The sequence below is a fragment of the Aedes albopictus genome, chromosome 3 (genome assembly GCF_035046485.1).
Source record: "Aedes albopictus strain Foshan chromosome 3, AalbF5, whole genome shotgun sequence".
Taxonomy (NCBI): domain Eukaryota; kingdom Metazoa; phylum Arthropoda; class Insecta; order Diptera; family Culicidae; genus Aedes; species Aedes albopictus.
Genome location: NC_085138.1, coordinates 140165510 through 140191165, shown reverse-complemented (window position 1 = coordinate 140191165; position 25656 = coordinate 140165510).

Here is a 25656-nt window from a genome sequence, read left to right as displayed (position 1 = left end):
ATCAAGTCCTGATCTTAAAATGTGCAACGTGTTTGACACCGTAACGCATAATTTCAAGGTGATTTACCTTACAGAGCCTTGTTTGGGTTTCAGTTCATTCCTCGCCTAATAATCGATGTTGAAAAAATAAGCTAATGAATCAAGTGTGTTGTGTAATACTTTGGCGTGCTTTGGATGTCATTTATCAATTAATGTCTAACTGACAGGCCAGAAGGCTCTTATTACTTCAAACCCTGAAAATGTCTCATGTCTTGAGTTGGATTCGTTGTTGAAATTCGATCCCAAACCGAGGCGTTGAACCATGATTGACTGTTGTCTGTCAGGGCTGCCGCAAGCTGTACCAGCGTTGGTGTTTTGGTTTTGCTAAATCCAAAAGCCACTGCGTTGACCCGAATATCAAATATCAGTTGGATCGGTGGATTTCGACTGACTTGCTTCGTAAAAAGTTCTCATGGTTTCTCGATGGCGATATGTGCACGGACTGCAGGTCTGCAATACATACAGGGGATGGCCAAAATGTTTGGGATAGGCAACTTTTTTTTCTCTCACAAAAAAGTTCAACATGCTATATTGACGGTTTCCCCCCTTATCGAACGCGACGATTTGAATCCGTCGCGGATGAAACCGTCGCCAGAGTCGTCGCAGCCAATCAGCAGGCAGGAGTCTGACGTTTCTCCGATCTCACTAACACAAACAGCAGCATAGGTGGTGCTTGATTGGTTGCGATGATTCACAAATGCCGACTGGAAGTTGGTAGCGCGTTTTGTTATGAAAGCAACATAAAATAACTTTTCATAGAGTGCATCAAAAAATCTCAAATTTTGACTGTTTGTCAAACTATTACATGTGCATCATTGGTACAAATTTGGGCTCGATTGATGAATCTTTCGCAAAGTTAGAACCGTTCGGGTAAAACACTATTTTTTGGACAAGTCATTTTTGAGCTGTTATATCTCGGAAACCAGTGAACCGAATTGAATGAAATTTTAAACGTACACTAACAATATACAAATGCTTCACAAACTATTAAAACATAGATACTTTTTGAACTTTGAAAAAAGTTATCATGGATTGACACTTTTTGGATTTTTCTTGAAAAAATGTAATTTTTTTAAGTCAATATCAATAAATTTTAGTTGTGATGTCCAAAGATTTTCCACTACTGTTCTCAAGTTATCTTAAATCAGATATATTAGAGCCTAGTTAGATTGAAGGAAGAACAAATTTAGTAATTTTTGTGTGGTATTGTAAATTTGCCTTTTTTACCCTTCTTACACCCATAAGAAGGGTATAAATACCGCTTGGAAAACCGACTTTCGATCCGAGGCCCGCAGGGCCGAGTCACATATACCAAACAACTCAGCTCGACGAATTGAGCAAATGTCTGTATGTGCGTGTGTGTGTATGTGTGTGTGTGTGTGTGTGTGTGTGTATGTTACAAAAAAATGTCACTCACGGTTCTCAGCCGTCTGTTGACCGATTTGAGTTCTCTTGGAAGCAAATGAAAGCTACTACATCCTAGTAGAACGCTATTGAATTTTATTTTGATTGGACGTTCGGTTACCGAGATATCTTTCAAAGAGTGCTAGGGAGTAGTACAACTTAATTATTTTAGATATTTTTGACAAAGTGTATCACCATAAATTTCTCAGCCGTCTATCAACCGAATCGGGTTCTTAAGGCTCGAAACGAAAGCTACTGCACCCTAGAAGAACGCTTTTGAATTTCATTCCGATTGGACATTTTGTAACCGAGATATCTTTCGGGGAGTACTTTGGAGTAATACAACTTAACTTTTTAAGAGGTCTTTGACAAAATGCTTCATAATAAATGAATCAGCCGTGTGTCAATCGATTTGAGTTCTCTCAGCATCAAATGAAAGCTACAGCATCCAAGTAGTATGCTATTAAATTTCATGCCGTTTGGACATTTTGTTTCTGAGATATCTTTCCACGAGTACTAAGGAGTAATGAAATTTACGCTTTTGAGAGATTTTTGATAAAATGTATCATAATACATTTCTCAGCCGTTTGTCAACAGATTTTTTATGATCATATTTGGTTAAACAAGTTAGTTATACATGAAAATGCAATTGCATCAAATACATAAAAGCTACTATCTCTTTGTAATATTTGAGCTTAATAAACAGTAGCAAAAATATCACGGAATGTATGTAGGAAAAGCCTTTTTACCCTTCTTACACCCATAAGAAGGGTATAAATATCGCTCGAAAAACCGACTTTCGATCCGAGGCCCGGAGGGCCGAGTCTCATATACCAATGAACTCAGATCGACGAACTGAGCAAATGTCTGTATGTGTGTGTGTGTGTGTGTGTGTGTGTGTGTGTGTGTGTATGTGTGTATGTGTGTATGTGTGTGTGTGTGTGTATGTGCGTTACAAAAAAAAGTCACGCACGTTTCTCAGCCGTCTGTCAACCGATTTGAGTTCTCTTGGAAGCAAATGAAAGCTACTACATCCTAGTAGAACGCCATTGAATTTTTTTTTCGATTGGACGTTTGGTTACCGAGATATCTCTCGAAGAGTACTTATGAGTCATACATCTAAACTTTTTAAGATTTTTGACCAAGTGTATCATAATAAATATTTCGGCCGTTTGTCAATCGATTTGGATTCTCTTGGCATCAAATGAAAGCTACAGCACCCTAGTAGATCGCCCAGAAATTTTATTTCGATTGGACATTTGTTTACAGAGATATCTTTCGAAGAGTACTTAGGATTTATACAACTAAACTTTTTGAGATTTTTGACCAAGTGTATCATAATAAATATCGCAGCCATCTGTCAACCGATTTCAGTTCTCCTGGCACCAAATGAAAGCTACAACATTCTAGTACAACCCTATACAATTTCCGAGACAATTTCATTAGGATTGGACATTTGGTTACCGAGATATCTTTCAAAGAGTACTTGGGAGTAAAACAGGTTAACTTTTTGAGAGATTTTTGACCAAGGGTACCATAATAAATATCTCAGCCGTCTGTCAACCGATTTGGGTTCTCTAAGCACCAAATGAAAGCTACAATATCCTTGTATAAGGCCCTAAAATTTTATTTCGATTCGACATTTGATTACTGAGATATTTTACGAAGAGTATTTCAATAAATTCTTTTTTTTATTATTATTATATTCACTTGTTATCTTGCATGAGTTTTTGACCAGTCTATGGGAAATTATTTTTCAATAAATAATGCTGACCTCATACAAAGTGTATACTAGCCGGTTATTGTTTTCAACAAAATTAGAACAAATTACAATTACACAGGAATTCTATGAAAACTAACAATATGTTAAATGAAAGCTTTGATTTATATAGGGTATGTGTACCGTTCATTGCCCTAATATGCCAGCCGCTTTAACAATTTTGACCATAACTCGTGAATTAACAGCAGTATAAATGATGTGTTCACTCTATTACGCACTCTAGGCAGTGCATGTTTCTGCCATTAGAAGTAAACTAGCGTAAATATTCAAGAACTTAATTAATTACGTTGAAAAGATTCGATACGATGGTATGCAACGTTGGTCTACGGTACAAAAATTGGCCTATTAGTGGATACAACGTTGGCCTATTGCTTTCCAAACGCTAGAACCACTTATTCTATATTTTTTTAATATTTCTGCTGAAGTATTATCACTGTTTGTTCACCAATCTTGCTTTCAAATTACATTTTCGGAGCCAAACTTTCACATAACTATAAATAAATCACTTAAACTTAAGTTCTTTCTTAATTTAGTAACGATAACAATGCAACCCCATTATTGTGTTATATTTTTACAGTCACCGTACACAAAATCTTTCTTCCCGTTCGTTCTTTCTGGTTTATTCGCAAGCAATGTGGTTGATGTAACTTTTTCGGTATTGTTGACGTCACTTTATTGATGGGCCAAGATTTGGGTACATAGTGAAAAAAAATGTCCTCAATATTCGGCCCACATTTAATTTGTAAAATAGTTATTTTTCGTTGAAAACAAATATACAAGATCAAAATAGCGTCTTTGACCGTCGCATAAAATGTTCAGTTATCGAAAAGTCAATTCAAAATGTTCCAGAACCAGGCCATTTATGATCATGTTATAGACTACCCACTAAGCCATAGAATCAGGGCGCCTACAAAAGCTAAACAAAGTGTCATTTTTATTCAATTTTAATACTCCAAAATGCTAAAATTGAAACGAAATGTTACAGTTATTTGGCGCATAGCTTTTCCGATCGCCAGTTATGCGTGTTTGTTTGAGTTTTTGGTTTACGTTAAGATGGGCCGAATGAGGGGACTATGCTAACGAAGCATCCCGATACCCTATTGTGGGAAAAGTGCAAGAACCGGACAGCCAAAATAACTAGCTAATGCCAAAACTGATTAACTTAGTAGACATATCATTTTTGTCCTTTTTACACCATAACCATAAATACCAAGTACTTCGGAGCTAATTTGATCGACTGATTAAGAGATGTTAGACAAAGTGTATCTCGCTGATTTTCGTACCCATTTGTTAATCGATTCAAGATCTTTTGGAAGTTAACAAAAGATACAATATTCCAGAATATGAAAGCTATTTTTTAAACATTCCATACAAGATTATAGGAGGTGTCTGACATTTCTGGTAGTTTGGTCCATGGTCAATGATGCTATTTTGGAAACCAATCCACTAGATGCCAAATCCACAATATTTTCTAGCACTTTTGGTCAATTACACAAAATAAATATGTTTAATACAAATAATACTACAATAATTTCAATAAGTGTAAGAAGGGTTCTGTTCACCATAGGTGGATTAAATCGGGTTTTTCCTCTATGTGAGTAAAAATTTGAACCCGGTATAACTTAATTCGCCGTGAGAAAATATTACATTTTATAACGTTGTATTGTGTATCAATATATTGTTGATAAACGTTAAAAAATTCATTCAATTCGGTTGACTGGTTTCCGAGATATGACAGCTCAAAAATGAGTTGTCTAAAAAATAGTGTTTTACCCGAACGGTTCTAACTTTGCGAAAGATTCATCAATCGAGCCCAAATTTGTACCAATGATGCACATGTAATAGGTTGACAAACAGTCAAAATTTGAGATTTTTTGATGCACTCTATGAAAAGTTATAGCATGTTGAACTGTTTTGTGAGAGAAAAAAAAGTTGCCTATCCCAAACATTTTGGCCATCCCCTGTATGTGCGTCTGATTCAAATTACTCGTGACGATCTGTGCTATATGATTTCTCTGGAGATCAGCACCATTAGCGAGTGCACTCTTTGACTAATGAAGTTGATGTTAACTATAACTACTGTTTATATTGTTCAATATAGATAGGTCTCCTACTATTGACTGTTACTCACTTGTGTGAAGAATTAGTCTAAGTTAAAATTCACAAATAAAAAGAAATAAAAAAATGGTACTCACTTTCTGATCACCACGATCTCTTTCTTGTATTCCAACCGACGGAGGTATTGAGATAATTGTTTGCATGAAATTTATCTTTCATGCAATCCAAAACGTTAACGACTGGAATAAATTGAATGGCTGGGTGTTATACGACACTCTACAGTGTCTATGACAGCTGGGATGCTATGGTTGCAAAAATTATATGGATTTTGCTGCGAAATGACACATTTTTGCGCCGAAAAATTGGAATCTCACAGGCCCATTCTTATAGCCATTAAAAAAGAGCTTACGCTATACTTTTTGCACTCTATGCTCTAGCCGCTGAAGCAAATACAGCAACAGTGAGCTGTGATAGTCGGCTAGACTGCATATTGCCTCGAGGCATCCGTTGGTCTGATTTAAAATATTAATGTGCCAGCGTTGTTCGCCACCGGATGAGTTCTGACCATCAACAACTGAACGTGTTTCTTGCAAAAAATCGCGGATGCGACCAGTTGTGTAACTTTATTTATTCGAAATTGGTTCAAAATATGCAGTAAAATATCTTAGAATATGGTCAGACATATGCAGCAGAGCTAAGTTTTCAAACCAAGAAAGCATGGTTGTCTCATCATACAGTTTCAAGAAAAAAAATGGGTCATAAATGTAGTGAATTTCCTTACGAATCATTGATCATGATAGCAAAAGGTACCTGCGGCACGTTTTTTTCGTTGGGTCGGCTTCTGAATATTAAATTGGATTATCTACTACGAACCGCGCCCATAAATAAAAACAACTTGGCTTGGCCTGACCACCTTATTGAAGAAAAGCGTTCAATCATGTCTGCACCACCAGACGAACCGACCAACATACATATTGTAGTTGCCAAGTACTTATATTTTAATGTTCAACTCACTCACTAAACACACTCGTAATATATTTAGTCGGCACGTTTGCATACCGACGATGTATACGATATTTTGTCGTTGTCGTCATCACTCTCTGCTGTTGGTGCGTTTTGTCAAACGAGAGTGAAATTTTTAGGGGTATGCTATGTTTCAGATAATTCATCAATGAAGTTTCAGATCGCAAATCTTAAAACGGGTTTCTTCAAGAGAAGAAGGCTGGCAGAAACTTTGATTTTCTCGTATTTCAAAATCACAACTAGCCACCAGTTCGAAAAGTAGAAAAGAAAACATTCAGGCGCAGTATGGAAACCATTCAGTTTGTATGGAAAACTAGGGGTGTTTAATTCAGTAAGGGAATTATAGGTTGCATTAGGGGTTCCTGATTTCGAATATTGTTTTCCAAGGAAAACCAACACATTTTCTACGTGGAACTATGGGGCTGTCCATTTATTACATAAGGCAATTTTTACGATTTTTCGACACCCCCACCCCACCCTTGTAAGATGTTTTGTATGAAAGTCCAAATATTTTTGTATGGCGCGTAAGATTTCTCAAACCCCCCCCCCTCCCTCCATAAACCCTTACGTAATTAATGGACGGCCCCTAAAAATGCACACCTTGTGACACTAGCGCCAAAAGATAAATCAACGGAATATTTGTACCGTGAAACGAAATATGGCAGCGCCGCGTAAGGGACACATTCCCAGTTATTTCAAAACAACCGTTGCAATGTTTTACACAACTGCACTTGATGAGCTTGAACGTCTGTTCTCTGCGCTGTATGATAATCAAGTTTGAGCATTGCACAGTGGTTCCGCCATAGGTAATTAAATCCAAAAATTTGACCTCAACGAAACTGTGACATTATTCTGGTAATATAATAATATAAAGTTTAATGCTTTAACACCGATAACAGACATCCAGGTGTAGTATACTTCATTTTTTCAAATTCTAAAGTCGATAATAAAATAAACTTTGAAACACGCGTCCATTTTACGAAACCAAATTCAACTTTGCAACGCGCGTCCGTTCGTCAGAAACATCGCCAACAAAATGGAGGAAGAATCATTCGCATACCTTCCAAACCCAATTCAAAATCTATCGCTGCTTTGCTCATACACACTGTCCTCATGCTAACCGACACCTCTACAATATATCATACTCTTTCTCTCCGTTCAATATATACACGCACACTTTTTCACCATCATTCGGCTTGCACGACCCAACATCGAATCTCTCACTTTTCCTCTTCTCTTCAACTGTTTCCTTTCCTTTCATTCATCTGCCTTTAAATCGCGTGGTCATCGAAAGCAAAGCAAGTGCACGCATACAACTCGGCACAATCATCATAATCATCAATGCATACCGCAGCCATTCTAGTACTGTCTGCAAACACGCTCAAAAGATTTCAATCAAGGATACCTCATTCACTACATCCTTTCCCTTCTCTACTCTTTCGTTTTGTATTTTATTTATACATATGCCAAATCTAACAAAGTAACACGTTTTTAATAGTACATGTCCTTATTTATCAACTCCTAGCAAAATTTACACTAACTTAAATAAATTATTTTAAAACTTACATGCGTTTTGAACCAATACAGACTGTATAAACATTTTGTCAAATTTCACCTAAAACTTTCAATTTTCAATCAAAAATATTACTGGGCTTTACCAGTTTTTTTTTATTCAGCGGCAGAAATCTAAAACCTCTAACCTTTTCAATTTCAAGTGAATCCAATGCTCAAATTAAGTCTTCTTGCAAACCCGAAACTTTGCAGAATGCTCGATAGAATGTATTTGTTGAATAGAAATCAAATCCGAACCTTTTTGTACATCAAAACCGATATACATTCAACAATCTGGAATATTTCGGTCATATCAACAAACAATATATTAGTTAGTTTTCAACTTCCGTTTCAATATGCTCAAATTTAAGTCTAAACTAAATCCAATGCTAATCCACATCAACTCAAATCAAAAAGATATCTAAATTCAATCCAAATCTCTTCTAATTTCCATCCAAATCAAATTTAACTCCAATTTAAACCAAATCTCGTCCCAATCAATCAAAATTCATTCCAAATTCAAGCCAAATCCAATGCCAATCCAATCCAAATCCAATCCGAATCCCATCCAAATCCAGTCCAAATCCTAATCTAATCCAATCCAAATGCAATTCAAATCCTATCATAATCCTATTCAAATCCAATCCAAAATAAATCTAAATTCAATCCAAATCCATTCAAAATTTAATCCAAATAACATACGAAATGCTATCCAAATATTCTAAATTCAATCCAAATCGAAACCATCTCCAATCCAAATCTAATCCAAATCCAAATCCAATCCAACCAAATCTAGATTCAATCTAAACCCATTCCAATTCATTCCAAATCGAATTCAATCATATTCAAAATCGATTAAAATCGAATCGAATTCAAAATTCAAATCCACTCATGATCCATTCCAAATCCAATCACCCTTCAGGTGTAAAGTGTCGTAAATACATTAACAAACAAACAACAATCCTAATCTAATTCAAACCCAATCTAAACCTAATCCAAATCCAATTCCGATTCAATCAAAATCCACACCAAATTCAATCTAAACGATATCCTAATTAAACCCAAGTACATACCAAATTCCATCCAAATCGAATTTAACTCCAATTCAAACCAAATCTAGTTCAAACCAATCAAAATCTATTCCAAATTCAAGCCAATTTCAAGCCATATCCAATGCCAATCCCATCCAAACCCAATCCGAATCCCATTCAAATCCAGTCCAAATCTTAATCCAATCCAATCCTAATGCAATTCAAATCCTATCCTAATCCAATCCAAAACAAATCTAAACCAACTCCAATCCAAATCTAATCCAGATTCAAATCCAATCCAAATCCAATTCAAATTCAATCCAAACGATATCTAAATCAAATCCAAATCTAAATTCAATAATCCATTTAAATCCAACTCCAATTCAAACCGAATGCAGTCCAGTTCTAATCAAAATCCATTCCAAATCCAATCCAAATCCAATCCAAATCCAGTCAAAATTCAATCTAAATCCAATCCAAATCCAAATGTTATTCAAATCCAATCCTATTGAAAGCCAGTCCAAATCTAATGCAATTTCAATTTAAATCTATTTCTAACCAAATCGAGATTCAATCCATATTCAAGTCATACCAAATTAAATCCAAATCCAAGCTTAATTAAATCCATTCATACCAAATTAAATCCAAATCCAAGCTTAATTAAATCCAAATCCTTTCCAGATCCAATCTAAATCCCATCCAAACTCAAATCTAATTCAAATCCAATCCGTGGTTATCCAATCTAAATAAAATCTACAATACATCCAAATCCTTACCAAAATTAATCCAAATTGAAAACAACTCCAACCCAAACCAAATCCATTCCAAGTCTAATCAAAATCCATTCCCAATCCAATCCAGTTCCAATCCATATCCAATCCAAATCCAGTCCAAATCCAATCCGATCAACATGCAATTCAAATCCAAACCTAATCCTATTCAAATCCTACGCTAATCTATTTCAATTTCAAATCAAATCCAAACCAAATCTAATTCATACCAAATTAAGTTAAATCCAATCTTAATTCAATCTAAATCCATTCGAAATCAAATCCTAGATTCAGTCTAAATCTAAATCCTATTCATTCCAAAACGAACTCAATCAAATTCAATACAAATCCAATCCAAACCTAATCCAAATCCAATTCAAATTCAATCCAAATCCAGTCCAGATCTAATCAAAATCCATTCCAAATCCATTCATTGAATGTCATTCCATTCCAAATCCAATCTAAATCCTATCCAATCTAAATCCTATCCAATCCAAATCCAATCCAATCCAAATCCAGTCCAAATCCAATCGAAATCCAAATGCAATTCAAATCCAATCCTATTCAAACCCAGTCTAAATCAAATCCAATTTCAAATTAAATCTAATTTTAACCAAATCTAGAGTCAATCCCTATTCAATTCATGCCATATTAAATCCAAATCCTTGCCAAATCCAATCTAAATCCAATCCAAACTCAAATCTAATTCAAATCTAATCCTAATACACACCAAATCCAATCCAAATCAAATTTAGAAAAAATCCAAATCCTTACCAAAATTAATCCAAATCGTAAATAACTCCAACCCAAACCAAATCCAGTCCAAGTCTAATCAAAATTCATTCCCCAATCCAATCCTGTTCCAATCCGTATTCAATCAAAATCCAGTCAAAATCCAGCCCAAATCCAGTTCAAATCCAATCCAATCCAAATTCAATTCCATTCTAATCCTAATCCAATTCAAATCCTCATCCAACCCAAATTTATTCCAAATCTAATCCAATCCAGATTCAATTAAAATCTAATCCAAATCAAATTCAAGTCGAATCAAATCAAAAACTAATCTTTGGTCAATCCAAATTTATTCCAAATACAATCTAGATTCAATCGAAATCAATTTAAATCTAATCCAAATCCAATCTAAGTTCAATCCAAATCTAATCCAATCCAAACCCAATCGAAATGTAATCCAAATCAATTCCATATCCATTCCAAATCCCATCCAAAACCAATCTAGATTAAATCCAACTTCCATCCGAATTCAGTCCAAACCCAGTCTAAATCTAATCCAAATCAGGATTCAAACCATTTCTGAATCTGATTCCATTCCAAATCTTATCCAAATCTCATCAGATTAAATCCAATGAAAACCCAATCTAGATTCAATTCAACTCCAATTCAAATCAACCTCAAATTCAATCCAATTCAAATTAAAAACTGATCTAACCTACGTTCAATACAAATCAATTCCAAGTATAATCTAGATAGAATCAAAACTCTATACAAATCCAATAGAAATTCAATCCAAATCCATTCCAATTCATATACATACAAAATCCAATCCAAAACCCATCTAAATCCAATCGAAATCCAAGTCAAATATAATCCAAATCTAATCTAGGCTCAATCCAAATCCATTCCGAATAAAATCTAGATTCAACTGAACTCCTATCCAAATCCATTCCAAGACCAATCCAAATCAGGATCCAAACACATTCCAAATTCAATCCAAATATAAACTAAATTTAATCCAAATCCATTCCAAATCCAATCCAAATCTTGATTAGATTCAATCCAAATCTAATCAAGATGAAATTCAAATCGAATTCAATCCAATCGAAATGTAATCTAAATCCAGTCCTTATCCATACCAAACCCGATAAAATCCCAATCCAGATTTAATCCAACTCCAGTCACAATCAAACACAATCCAAATCTATTCCAGGTTCAACCCAAATCAGATCAAAGTATAATCTAGATTGAATGAAAATCCTATTAAAATCCAATAGAAATCCAATCCGAATCAATTCCAATCAAATATATTCCATATCCAATCCAAACTAGATTCAGTATAACTACAATCCAAATCTAAGCCAAATATGATCCAAATCAATTTCAAATTCATTCCAAATCTAATCTAGATCCAATCAAAATCTTAACCAAAATCAATTCAAATCCATTCCTAATCCAATCCAAACTTTATTCAAAACCTCTCTAACTCCGATCCAAATCAAGATTAGAATCAATCATTCATTTAAAATTTCACCAAAATCCAATCCAGTCCAATATGAATCCAAATAGTATCCGAATCTATGCTTATTTTTCACTTAACTGTGAATTAGTGCAATTTATTTTCTTTAACTGCCAACGCAGTTTTCTTTTCAGAGCTATGTAATGGTTCTTATTTCGTAAATTCCGTTCGAAAATTTTATTTACAACAATTGTCCCACACAATAATGGATGTGATCAGCGTCGAAATATTTGTGTGTTAGTTTGCATCAGTAAAATTACTAAATGCATACACATTTTCAAATATATTTTATTCCATAACTTTCTTTGCACCTGTTTGATGAATCTTTGTATTTGATGCGCTCATGGGCATTACGAGAAAAAATACACCATAATCCTGCAGACTTCACTCTTTGTTTTTTTTTATGGCTAGGTACCCACACGTCCTGCCTTGTTTTATTTTTATAGCGACAGATACCCACTCGTTCTGCGCTTTCAGGCGAGGTACCCACTCGTCCTGCCTTTCTGTTTGATTTAATTTTTCATAACTGCAGATACCCACTCGTTCTGCATAACTTATGGCTAGGTACCCACACGTCCTGCCTTTATTTTATTGATATATATATATATATTGAGCGACAGATACCCACTCGTTCTGCGCTTGTAGGCGAGGTACCCACTCGTCCTGCCTTTTATTAATTTTCAATCATTTATCGGCGGCGGATACCCACCCGTTCCGCCTCGCCATTTTTGCTTCTTCCAAATCGTCCATCCAATCACCGTTTCCACGTCACTTACCACCACCTTTTTTATTAACACTGTTCGCGATAACATAAAGTTCAATTAAATCACTACCGAGCCGCGCCATGTAGTATACTTCATTTTTTCAAATTCTTAAGTCGATAATAAAATAAACTTTGAAACACGCGTCCATTTTACGAAACCAAATTCAAATTTGCAACGCGCGTCCGTTCGTCAGAAACATCGCCAACAGAATGGAGGAAGAATCATTCGCATACCTTCCAAACCCAATTCAAAATCTATCGCTGCTTTGCTCATACACACTGTCCTCATGCTAACCGACACCTCTACAATATATCATACTCTTTCTCTCCGTTCAATATATACAAGCACACTTTTTCACCATCATTCGGCTTGCACGACCCAACATCGAATCTCTCACTTTTCCTCTTCTCTTCAACTGTTTCCTTTCCTTTTATTCATCTGCCTTTAAATCGCGTGGTCATCGAAAGCAAAGCAAGTGCACGCATACAACTCGGCACAATCATCATAATCATCAATGCATACCGCAGCCATTCTAGTACTGTCTGCAAACACGCTCAAAAGATTTCAATCAAGGATATCTCATTCACTACACCAGGCTAGAACAAATTTCATTCAGAAAGTTGTGTAAGGATTTGAATCTTCACTTGAGTATAAGGTTACGAACCAATGAACGATGAAAATACTAACGCCGCCAAACACCATATTGCCACAGTCATTAGAATTTTTATTTGATTTTTTCTAATTTCAGTCCTATGCATTCTTCACTCTATTAAAAAGTCTCATCAATTCGACATGTATTTGGTCGATCGTGTTCGATTTCTACATAGTTAAAATCAATGTTTATCACAAATTTAGAAGCCATGTTTTATCATTTTATTTGAATAAGTGTGACTGAATTAGAAGCTTTTTCTACAAAGTTTAAAAAAATGAAAATTTTCAACAAGCCGGAAAAAGTGCCTTCAGACCCATTCGAACGTTCTTCTATAAAACTTCCCGCATTGCATTTCACGGAACACTTTTTCCCAACTTTTACCATCTCTATCCATCAAATTATGTGTGTTTCACTATTCTTAAGCAATTTTGACTACCGTGGACCGCCTAAACTAATATAATAGTATATCAAAATCAGTTGGTAACCGAAACTGTAAAATAATGAATTTTGGCTCCGTAAAGCCAAAAACTCGATTGGATCCATTTTAATAAACAATAAAAAAAACACATATGGAAAGCGAATATGCATCAAATTTAGCAAGGATACCTGAATACGCAAAGTTTACCAAAGATTACTCATAGGGTAGCGAACCACTTCGGCAGCGGGCGGTATTTTGGGCACTCTTCGCTTTAACCAATTGACTTGAAATTTTGTACTCGGCTAGATACTATACGTATCTCATCGTGTTCCAATTGGTTGGCGTTGTCAATTGGTTCAGTATTGGCTGAGTTATAACAGAAAAGTGCCCAAAATAGGACCCCTGCCGAGAATCCGAGATGGTTCCACTTCCCTAGCTTAGCTTAGCTTAGCTTAGACTGACTGCACATATCTATGGTTGCTACTCCGTGATTGACCCGAACCAATGACAGTTGCACAATGAATCAACTGAATAATTGACTGGGAGTGGTCAACATTCTCACTGTGCACGCTTCAAAGGCTCTCTTTAACGGTACAATAACGGCGCCGGCCACGTCCTTGCAGTCAGGTTGGAAGAGGGAAGGAATGTTAATAGCAACCTTTGTTATGTGAAAGTTGGCGTTTACCGCACGTCTCCACCAAAGGCTGCAGGAAGGAGTACTTGTTAGTAGGGAAGGTATCGTTGGGTCGGGATTTACTTTGATAAGTAATATGACCTTTAATTTATAATGCCTACCGGAGTGCCGCGCTATTGTTCGCTTCACGCGGAAAGCAAACAATCGATCACCTACGACGGGTGATCGCTCAATATTTACTACAAACGACGTTACACAATTTACAACATGTCTCGCTATTGTTCGCTTCACACGGTAAACAAACAATCGATCACCCACGTCAGGTGGACGCTTAATATCCGAACATTCCTACGCACATACACCAATATTCTCGCGCGAACTCGGGATGCATGCACAGCAAGTAACAACACAATACTAAACAGTAAACACCCACGCATCTATTGTTTTCGTTTCCGCGTGAGAACAATGACGAACACGATCTATTGTGCTGCGATACTCATCCCATACAGGAGTGATGCATGCACAGCAAGGAACAACACAATTCTCCGCCGTCACATAATCATAAAACGCGAAAAAAAAACTAACACGCGCGCGCCGACCGGATGCTTCATGATACGCACATCACATCACATGTCAGGCTTAAAGATACTATATGCAAAGACACGAAGTGTTCGAATAGGAATTTCAAATTTACATGTCAAACGCGCTTTAAAGGCATTGCGAAGAATCCATATTTGTTGGAAGAATATATACAAGATTCATACACAAAATAGACGCAAATTATTCTCTCTGGTAGAAGACTGAGCTTATAGAAAAATGAAGATAAGATCGACATACAAAAAGGGAACAGGGAACAAACTCACCGGATGATTTCATTCAGCTGACTCTGCGTGGTCATCACCGACTACAGGACCAACACGTTCGTTCAATCTGTAACGAATGTTCAATCCTTCACATCACTCGTATGGTTTCCCGTCGTCGAACGGAACACTAATAAAAAAAATGAAAAAGTGAGCGAAACCAGACGCACGCTACTCTGACACCCTTGCCATGCTGCTTCTGGCATCGCAGCCGAATATATAAAAAAAAACACATTTTCCTTCCAACTATCCAAACCGACCGACGACGCGAGACCCGAGCCCCTCTCCGCACCAACAATCTCGAGCCCTCCAAAAACACCACTTGTCCTTTCAACATAATTGACCCAATACAACTTCAAAAGTCTGCGGGCCACTTCATAACAAGAAATACGGGATGCCCTCCATCCGAAGTCGATGGTTGGGTGGCGTAGCACCAAACGGTTCAGAAACGACGAGCGATGAAAACATCCTTCTATTTTTTTTCCGCGGTTTCAAACAAGAAACAAGTAGAGTGTCCATTTCCCGGCCAATTTTCGTGTCCCGGGATTCGGGACAAAATAATTAGCTAATCCCGGGAAATCCCGGGATCCCGGGATTTTTTAAAATTTCAGTTAAACCCAGAAAATTGATTTGTTTAGCTTTTGTGCAGTTGAAATATTCAGTTTTTAAGTTATGGTTATTTCTGTATCCATCACAAGAAGTATTATAAAATGTCTATACAATGTACTGCACTACTACTTGATGTACAAATGTCAATAACGAAATACATATAAAAGTATCAACGTTATGTTCGCCAAGAATAGTCTGTTTTCAACTATTTAGTAGTTAATTTATTGCAAGTAATTTTCTACCGATATCTAATAGTTTAAGAGAAATAATTATCATAATCTGTATTATATCGCTACGGAAGATGTTTGTATTGTTGATATGAATCGTAAAAATCGCACTTCAATATAACTTTAGAGTACCTTTTGAACTCTTAGTTTCCGAATATTTCAATACAAAAGGTTGGACTCTTTTTGCAATTGCGGTTTACCATAATTTTAAAACTTTTGTACTTGTTATTGAGATTCATTAATTTTCTTCTGAAAAATTCAAATTATTTACATAATATAGTAAAAGTTTGGTCTCAGATTTCCAAAATTACAATGTAATATGGTATGTGGGCTATATCCAGTTTGTTCTTGCTGCTACTGAATAAACCAATAAATAGAAAAAGATGAATGAAAAGCATAACATGATACCAAGTTTATCATGAATGATTGATTTTTTTTTTCAAGTATGACCTAGTGTCCAAAGCCCGATGCTGGTGTGTGAGAAAACCGCTCATATTTCGGAAGTGAAAATGGCCAGATAAAGTTTTTGCCTTGATATTTGGCAGTTTTATCTACATATTGTCTTCATCCCGGGATTCCCGGGATTGTCGGGATTTCTGAAATGATATCCCGGGATTCGGGAAATCCCGAAATCACTCAAATCCCGGGAATTCTTGTCCCGGGATGTCCCGGGAAGGACACTCTAGAAACAAGAGCTGACCGAACCGACACTGGCATCAAAAGCACTACAGGTCACACATCGAATCCGCAAATTGCCCGAGATGGTTCCACTTCCCTATGTGCGAAAAAGGTCAAATGGAAACTCTTCATTTGACACATGCCAATCAGCCAACTCATGACAAATTCTGCTCAAGCAGAGTTACACACTAAAGCTAGTATGACACTCTTTTACCAATGCCAAATATTTGACCACTTTTGACAGTTAAATTTTGACCAAGGTGTACGTGGCAAACAAAAATATTTGTCACTCTCGAAAAACGAATAGGGACAAACAGAGCCAAACAACCTGCCAAAATTTATCTGTCACAAATGGTCAAATATTTGGCGACTGGGCAAAGAGTGTAAAATTTAATTTTGGTTCCTATTGTTGCGGTATCCCATTGAAATCATATGGGATACCGCAACAATAGGAACACTACCGCAACAATAGCAGCAAAAAATTTAAGGAAAATATTTTTTTAAAATAGGTTTTCGGGCAAATCTTAAGCACACAAATGGTGCAATCTCATAATTTAAGCATAATACATCTATTAAAAATGCCTTTTGGTAACATTTCAGTCGAAAAAATGCTCAATTGCCACTACCGCAACATTAGGTACTACCACTACGAAGGGAACAATTACCCTACCCGCCATAAATATGGAAGGGCATCGTCTAGTATTGCAACACCCCAATAGAATAATGCAGCACCCCGAAAAGTTTGGCATCACCTAAAAACCTTATGATTTACTGAACTATATCTCAAAAACCGTATCCTCTGCAAAGTTTAAACCTCCAGCAAAGCTGTTCAGCAGGTTTATGACTATCAAATGGTGGAATGTTTGGTACGCAATTCCGCCGCTATGTGGCGCTAGTGTGCTATTAAAACGAAGTACTTTGACATGGGTTTTCTCATGATTCGGACCTCCTAGAAAGTTCGTTTCTTCAGCAAAGTTGATCAAAAGGTCTATGTCTATCAAATGGTAAGTTTAGTGCGTAATTCCGCCACTGTGGCGCAAGTGTGCATTTACAATGAAGTACTTTGACATGGTTTATCGCAATGAAGTACTTTGACAAGCACTTCCCGCACCTCCACTAGTTCTTCACGAATAAAAGCTCATGAGTGTTTCTGTTTTTGTTTTGCTTCTTACTCACGAAGCAAGCGGCTGCGAATAAACTCACACACTGTTTACTCTCGGAATCGTGAGTGAGCCTTGTGTTGGCTTTACACTCGCGAATTGCTTCATGAGGAGAGTAATTCCATCACTGCTGGTGACCGCCGAAAACGACACCAGCAGAGAAATTCAGAGGCGCATTCTGGCAGGAAATCGTTCTTACTTTGGACTCCGCAGATCGAATAAATTTCGCCGTAACACGAAGTTAACCATCTACAAAACGCTGACGACCGGTCTCGTCCTGTATGGGCACGAAACATGGACCCTACGTGCAGAGGACCAACGCGCCCTTGAAGTATTCGAACGGAAGGTGTTGCGTACCATCTACGGCGGAGTGCAGATGGAAGACGGGACTTGGTGAAGGCGAATGAACCACGAGCTGCATCAGCTGCTGAGCGAACCAACCATCGTCCATACCGTGAAAATCGGGAGGCTACGGTGGGCGGGTCTCGTCATCAGGATGTCGAACAGCAACCCGACTAAAATGGTTCTCGAGAGTCATCCGACCGGTACAAGAAGACGTGGAGCGCAGCGAGCTAGGTGGGTCGACCAAGTGGAGGACGATCTGCGAACCTTACGCAGAGTGCGGAACTGGAGACAAACAGACATGGACCGAGTGGAATGGAGGCGGCTACTATGTACAGCAGAGACCACCCCGGCCTTAGCCTGATCGGTAAGGTAAGTAAGTGTAATCTTCCTCAGTGTTATTTATCCACTCGATAAAGAAAGAGTGGATAAATGACATTGAGGAAGATGAGAAGTGGTAATCGAAATACGTGTATCTATCAAAGGATAAGCCTTGGGATGAGCATTAGAAGGCTGAATCGAAAGCTACAAAACAACATGACACATTGAATGCATTACAAATGATGCTATTTATCATTGAAAACGACGAAAGTTTGAAAATGGCATCTTTCCTCAGTTACCCTACGTCTTTTTATTCTAGTGAATTGTAATTTTGAACATTTGGAATACTGACTCTCTACGCCTAGACCTAACAAAAATCCATACCGCATACCCTTATAAATTTGTATTTTCGCTAAAAACCTTTTATGCAATGATCGATACATTTTTGCATGAATTGTATGTCAATGGGTCTGATACCCACAGGTAAAAGCACCTTGGAGGCCGGCTGCAGACGCGGCAGCATGTCGCAATTCTCATACACAGTGCGTACCTACTGCTTACGCGCCTCTGATTTGCAGTTCCTCACGCGTACGGAGCGCGCGCGCACGGGTTCGTTTGGCCCTGTAGCATTGAAGTCACTTGGATTATCGGAAAACTGACGACGCAGGTCGCTGAGAACGAGCACATGAGAGGGATTAGCTAGTTACCTAGGTTTCGTCGGCGCTTGGGCCTATTGGGTCTTACTCTTACAAAATTCCCACGGATGTCCAACAACATTCAGCCAAGGTGAGAGGGCACACCCCTCAATCTCCGGTGTTTATGCTGCCGCACACCGCCGCCGCCCTCGCTCGCATCATAACTTCACGAAGAAACAATTATACACCTGAGCGATTCCAAGCAACAGCATCAAAATTTAGGACTTTTTTTAATTCATGATTTTCTATTGAGCTGAAACTTTGCACAGTTTTTCAGTTCCATCTAAATCACCATTTTTCGATATCATATCTTCATGTTGAGTCACGACTAACTTTTCAAAAGGGTGTATATGAAAATGGTTGAAAAATATTCAAAAAGCTGCACAGCAAAAACGGTTCGTTCGATTGTTATGATTTTTTCAGCAAAGTTAGATAACTAAATGGTGATTACTAAAAAAATATACACTGTAAAAAAATATTTTTTTTTGCATTAAAAAATATAATTTTTGTCACAAAAACTTAAATATCTCAAAACCCTATCTTTTTACCAACGTCATTTTTTTAGGGAAAATGGTCCGTTATATTAGCTATCTACCATAAAAATTTGGTGATGGTAAACTAATAAACAAAAAAGTTATGAGATTTCAAACATTTCACAATTTTTTACATTTAGTAGAAAAAAATTTTTTTACCGTGTAAATTATTTCGAGAATCACAGTTTGGTGCTGTTTTTTTTGTTAAGGGTCTTGCGGGAGTTAAACAAGTTGTTTTTACGATATTCAATATTTGTGTATTCATTTGTATTATGTATATTATATGTATAAATATTATATGTATTTTATTTTCAACATCCGTTCATCTATTGGAAGCTGCTTCAGTTCTGGGCTCTTTCTAAGTTGATGAATGGATCAATAAATAAATGCTTGCAAGGACTTGGCCAGGTGTGTGAAGTTGAGTGGGTCTATGACATTAAAGATAGTAGCGACATCAACAATGTCAATGGATATATCCAACTTTGCAACTCCACCCAAGATTTGTGCAAGTGTTCATGCTATGCTATGCTATGCTAAATATTATATGTATTTATATTATATGTATATACATGTAATATATATACATATAATATATATACATATAATATTTATACATATAAATGAATTCTCAAATTACACAACAATAATCATAGATTTGACACAATAGGGGTAAGAGAGGGCTAAGAGTTTTGGGTTTGGATTTTATTATGGGTTATGAGATCATGAAAACAGTTTTACTTATTTTTTATTTGATTTTATTTATTTTTTTACAATATCGAACACTTTGGCATTATTGTCAGAACAGTTTGAGTATAGTTTTGCTTTAATTTTATTTTCTGGCAATGGAATGAAACAATGGAATTTTTGGGTTCCTTGGATCGTTTTCGCGTTATTATATTGCTCGCTGAGCTCTGAAGCCTTTATTTCGTACTCTTCCGTAGTAGTAAAAAAGTTCTTTCGCAGTTTTAATTGGATGCTCACGTTCTTTGGCTAAACTTGCTCTTGTGGCCATGCGCTTTATTGTTCCTCCAATAGCATCACAAGGACCTTTGCCATGTGACGTAGCAAAAAAATGCCATTCTGCATCAATTCCGTACATTGATTTAAATTGACATAGGCTCGAAAAATTCTTACGGTTTTTGTACTGCGACGCTGCTCCATCAGACATAAAATATATCTTTTTGACTTCTTTATGTTTATCAACGCGTAAAAAGTTAATCATTTTGGCAATGAACAAGTTTACGGATATTGAATCGTGCCTTAAATCTTCGGAAATTACAATGAAACTAAAGTGTTCAATTTGCGAACTTCCATTAAAATAAATAACGAATGGATGAATTGTAGCTTGTTGCACGTTCCAGTGATGGGACTGAACTTCATCTTGCAATACAAAACTGTAATTTTCAGAAAAATCACAAATGACTAAAAATTCACCATTTTGTAACGTATTTTTCGTATTTTTTAAAAAGCTGGATTGCTCTGTTTTAATGAAATCGTGAGGGATTAAACTTTCTGATTTCAAGCAAAAATATGACACAAACTCATCTACAGGTTTTACAATTGTTTCTAGGTCACACCTATCCGTGGTTACCCATTGCTCAAATGATAACTGATCAATATATTTTTCTTCAAACTCACCGAATAAAGTATTTTCCAACAATGAAGAATCTGGACAATCCGAACAAGATCGTAGATAGCAATTTGATGTTGTATTTTCACACAAAAGACTACCAGTTAACATTTTAATATCCTTTGTTAAATTTATTCTTTTCAAACTATGTAAAATAAGGTTAATATTCTCATGGGTTGTGCACACACAAACATTATGTGTTCCTGAATTGGAAAGAAGCTTGCATTGCCTTGGCTGAAGGCTTGCAAATGAGGAAAAACCTACTATAATATTATTGTGAATTTCCTTGAAGCGTGTGTAAGCTTCTTTCAATGTCGTCATCATTAATCGTTTTTGGATTGCTTGACGCTTTCCATCTTGTTTTACTGATACATAATCTTTCTGGCCAGGCATAGCTCGACTTACTTCATCATCTTCAAAATATTGAACTACTATTTCTTTTGCCTCGTCTGTTAACGCATTACTAGACCTAGTATTTTTGGTTGAAAGACAGTTATTCTTAAATAGTTTTGCCTCTTTTACTGTATATCTATTGGTTTCGAACTCATCAATGGCATCTTGAATAGACCACGAACTTGGCAGCATCGACAAAATCAATAATTTTTCTTTCCTTGTCGTGGCTGGATTCGAGAACCTTTCCTTCATATTCATAATTACCTCATCGTAGTCTGTATTTTCCACATCCTCAGGTCCTAATTTGAAGAGGTTTCTACGTACAGCTTCGTTTATTTCACGGTATTTTTTCTCTGGATAATAAACGTAGTCCATCTTCGTCCATTTAATCGGAGTCACTTTTATCCCAGCTATGCCCTCGTTAAAGCGTTCGATGTTTACCTTTTGAATACACTCATCTTCCGATTGATTTGTTGAAACAGATGTCGCTGATGGTACGGTGGCAAGGCTCTCTGCACTTGGAACTTCTAGTAATTCCTCAGTTGTTGTCGTTTTCGAACTTCCTGCGCCCTGCTCTTCCGATGATATACAGATTGCTCGTTTGTCAACGTTTAGACGGCAGGACGTGCAAATGCGTAAATTTGTATTCAATGTGGACATTGGAGCATAACCTGTCGCTTTCAGTTTATCTATGGTGCTTTCGGTGAGATTTCGTAACTCTTTTGAGCACTTTTTTTCTGCAAACGGCCTACAACAGTTGAGAAAGCGACTACTCATGTTGTTCGTTAGATTTTAATAAACAAAATCACTTTCAAGTTTTTACTGACTAGTTTGGTGTCGTTTACTTGACTGAAGAAAACTTTTACTTTACAATCCTTAATAACCATAGCGGTAGTAATTTTTTGCTTTTTCGTGAGCATTGTCATGGTACCTATCATGCATTTGTTGTTGTTGAAGTTACTCGCTTCCTCCCGATATTTATGATTCTATTCTCTGATATGTAAATTTTTGCAGGTAAACTAGACGTCTAGAGCATTGTCGTGGTATGCACCTATTATGTATTTGTTGGTGTTGCAGTTACTCGCTTTCTCTCCATCATAAAATCTATTATCTAAGAGGTAAGTTTTTTGCAGGTAAACTAGACGCATTCGTCTATATAAAACTTTTGTTTTGCAGCTTTTATCTTAAAAATAATATTACTTATGTTTCTTATTATCAACAGGTTTTAACCCTATTAACAGAATTTTTCGCCAGTCACGTACAATAAAAATAATGACACTATCAATACTTTTGATCACTACACTGGATCGCGTCTAAGTTTCTAATAGATGCTATAATAGTTATGAATAATTAAATAAAAATATCATGAAAATAACTTGTTTAATTCATGCGGTAGCCTTAACATAAAAATCAGCATCATAATGCGATTCTCTAAATAATGTACACGGTAAAAAAAAACATATTTTTTTACTAAATGTAAAAATTGTGAAATGTTTGAAATATCATAACTTTTTTGTTTATTAGTTTACCATCACCAAATTTTTATGGTAGATAGCTAATATAATGGACCGTTTTCCCTGAAAAAAACACGTTGGTAAAAAGATAGGGTTTTGAGATATTTGAGTTTGTGTGACAAAAATGATATTTTTTAATGCAAAAAAAAAAAATTACAATGTATATTTTCTTAGCAATCCCCATTAAGTTATCTAACTTTGCTGAAAAAATCATAACAATCGAACGAACCGTTTTTGCTGTGCAGCTTTTTGAATATTTTTCAACCATTTTCACATACACCCTTTTGAAAAGTTAGACGTGACTCTATATGAAGATTTGATATCGAAAAATGACGTTTTAGATGAAATTGAAAAACTGTGCAAAGTTTCAGATATTTTTGAAATGGTCGCTCAGGATCGACTTGCGTGCCTCCGTGGAATCCCTCACCTTTGGCCGGTGCAAACAATCAACATGGTACCGTTATAATAACGTCCTAACTACAATCGAAACAAAACACTATCAATCACCAGTTCTTCCGAAACCTTTCAACATCCCTCCGCGCCGTGCTGTGCATGGTTGGCAATCACGGCCAATCGATATTTCATTACACACTTATAATTACTTCGTCTGCTTAGGCATGACGATGACGATTCCTCCCTTTGCGAAGACAACAATCCGGCATGAGTGGACAGATTCATTAAAGTGTATGGTTAGGATCAAGTCCAAACCGCAGAGCACCCTTCGGAGCTGGCAGTAGTAGATAAACCTGACCTATGCGACTGAGTTTTCAATTAAAGGCATTACAAAATGTCACATTCGATTTAGTTTGGCCCTACGGCGGAGCTTCGAATCGAATGCGCACCCAACAACATTGCTGAAAGACCCCTAGATGGTGCTTCTTGTAGAAGCGTATCTGTTTGGAAATAAAAGATTGGTTGCACCATTGTAGCTCAATTATCGTGCGGTAGTTTGTCGTTTTTCAAGTTCCTGACATTCCACGCAAGATACGTGCGTTTCACGAGCATGAACTTCATTCCATTCCGTGAAGCATGCGATCTCTGTGTAAATGGTTTAATTTGGATGGCTCAAGTTGCTACTCTCAGGTTGCTACATCTTAGAATAGGAATTTTCTAAGAAATAAAAGCTCTTTGAATGAATGAGATAGTGATTGTAAAGATAAATTATTTCGTATGATTTCAAGAACGGTATGAATATCAATTGAACATTCGAATATCGCTAAACTTTGTAAGGTACACCGGGGCAAGTTGAAACAGCGGGTTAACATGATGTTATCCAATGATAGTGAACAGCTCTAATGCCATAACACATAGTATTTGATTCATTCAAACTTTTGGCAAAAGAAAAATATCTAAATTGTATTGAAATCTATTTAAAAACTTCGTGTTTCATCTTGTCCCACCCGTTTCGACTTGCCCCGGTGTACCTTACATATATTTTGTTCGTTGGGATATGCTTAAGTGCGCTATCTGTTGATTAGGCGCCCACAATTTGGGCTGATGTTATACACCGCACCCTTTCACTTCGTTTGCTTATATTTGTATTTCAACACACAGAAGTACGTAGGCGTATGTGGCTGTGGCTGTTTTGGCCTGAGTTAAACAAACATAATTTTAATAAAAATTTCCCCTTTTTTGCAAGTTTGCTAGGTTCTTGTCAATTTGTCAGTTATTTAACGAAGATGTCCAAAGTGAGAGTCAATTGTTTTATATTGATCTGTTCTACTATATCAGTAATTAGCTGTTGCTTTATTGAAAAGTGTAGTTTATGAATATTTTCAAGGTTGGAAATTTTGAAGTTCATGTAACAGTTATGTTTATTATTTTAAAAATTGCTGTAAAATGTACATATGCGTCAATAGCTGTACTGGTTTTCATCAAACGTAATGTTAAACGTACCGAGTCATTTTCGTCCATCAATGTGTCTTTTTGTCGATCTTGCGTAAGCTTCAAAATTTATCTGTAAACCTCTACTTCCCTCCAAGAATGTTTCATATCACCTTGCAAAAGTCTGAATCTTTCGCCCACAACAAGTTCATAAGCGGAATCCCAAGATGTGACATGCATCGAAGAACCTGTAGAGTTGGTCTGTCATACAACTTCCTCAAACTGTACAGTGATATGCAATATTTTCAAGGATGACCAAGGGATACTCACAGGTTGGAATATTAATTACTTGATACTCGATGGGCTACAACTCGTAGCGGTGAGGAGTATACGCCGAATGAAGCATTCGCTTCCACTGGTTTCGGTCTTGGGCCAATCGCTTCCAGTCACCCTGAACGTTTAGAGTCCTTAGGTCCTCCTCAATTGCGAAAAGCC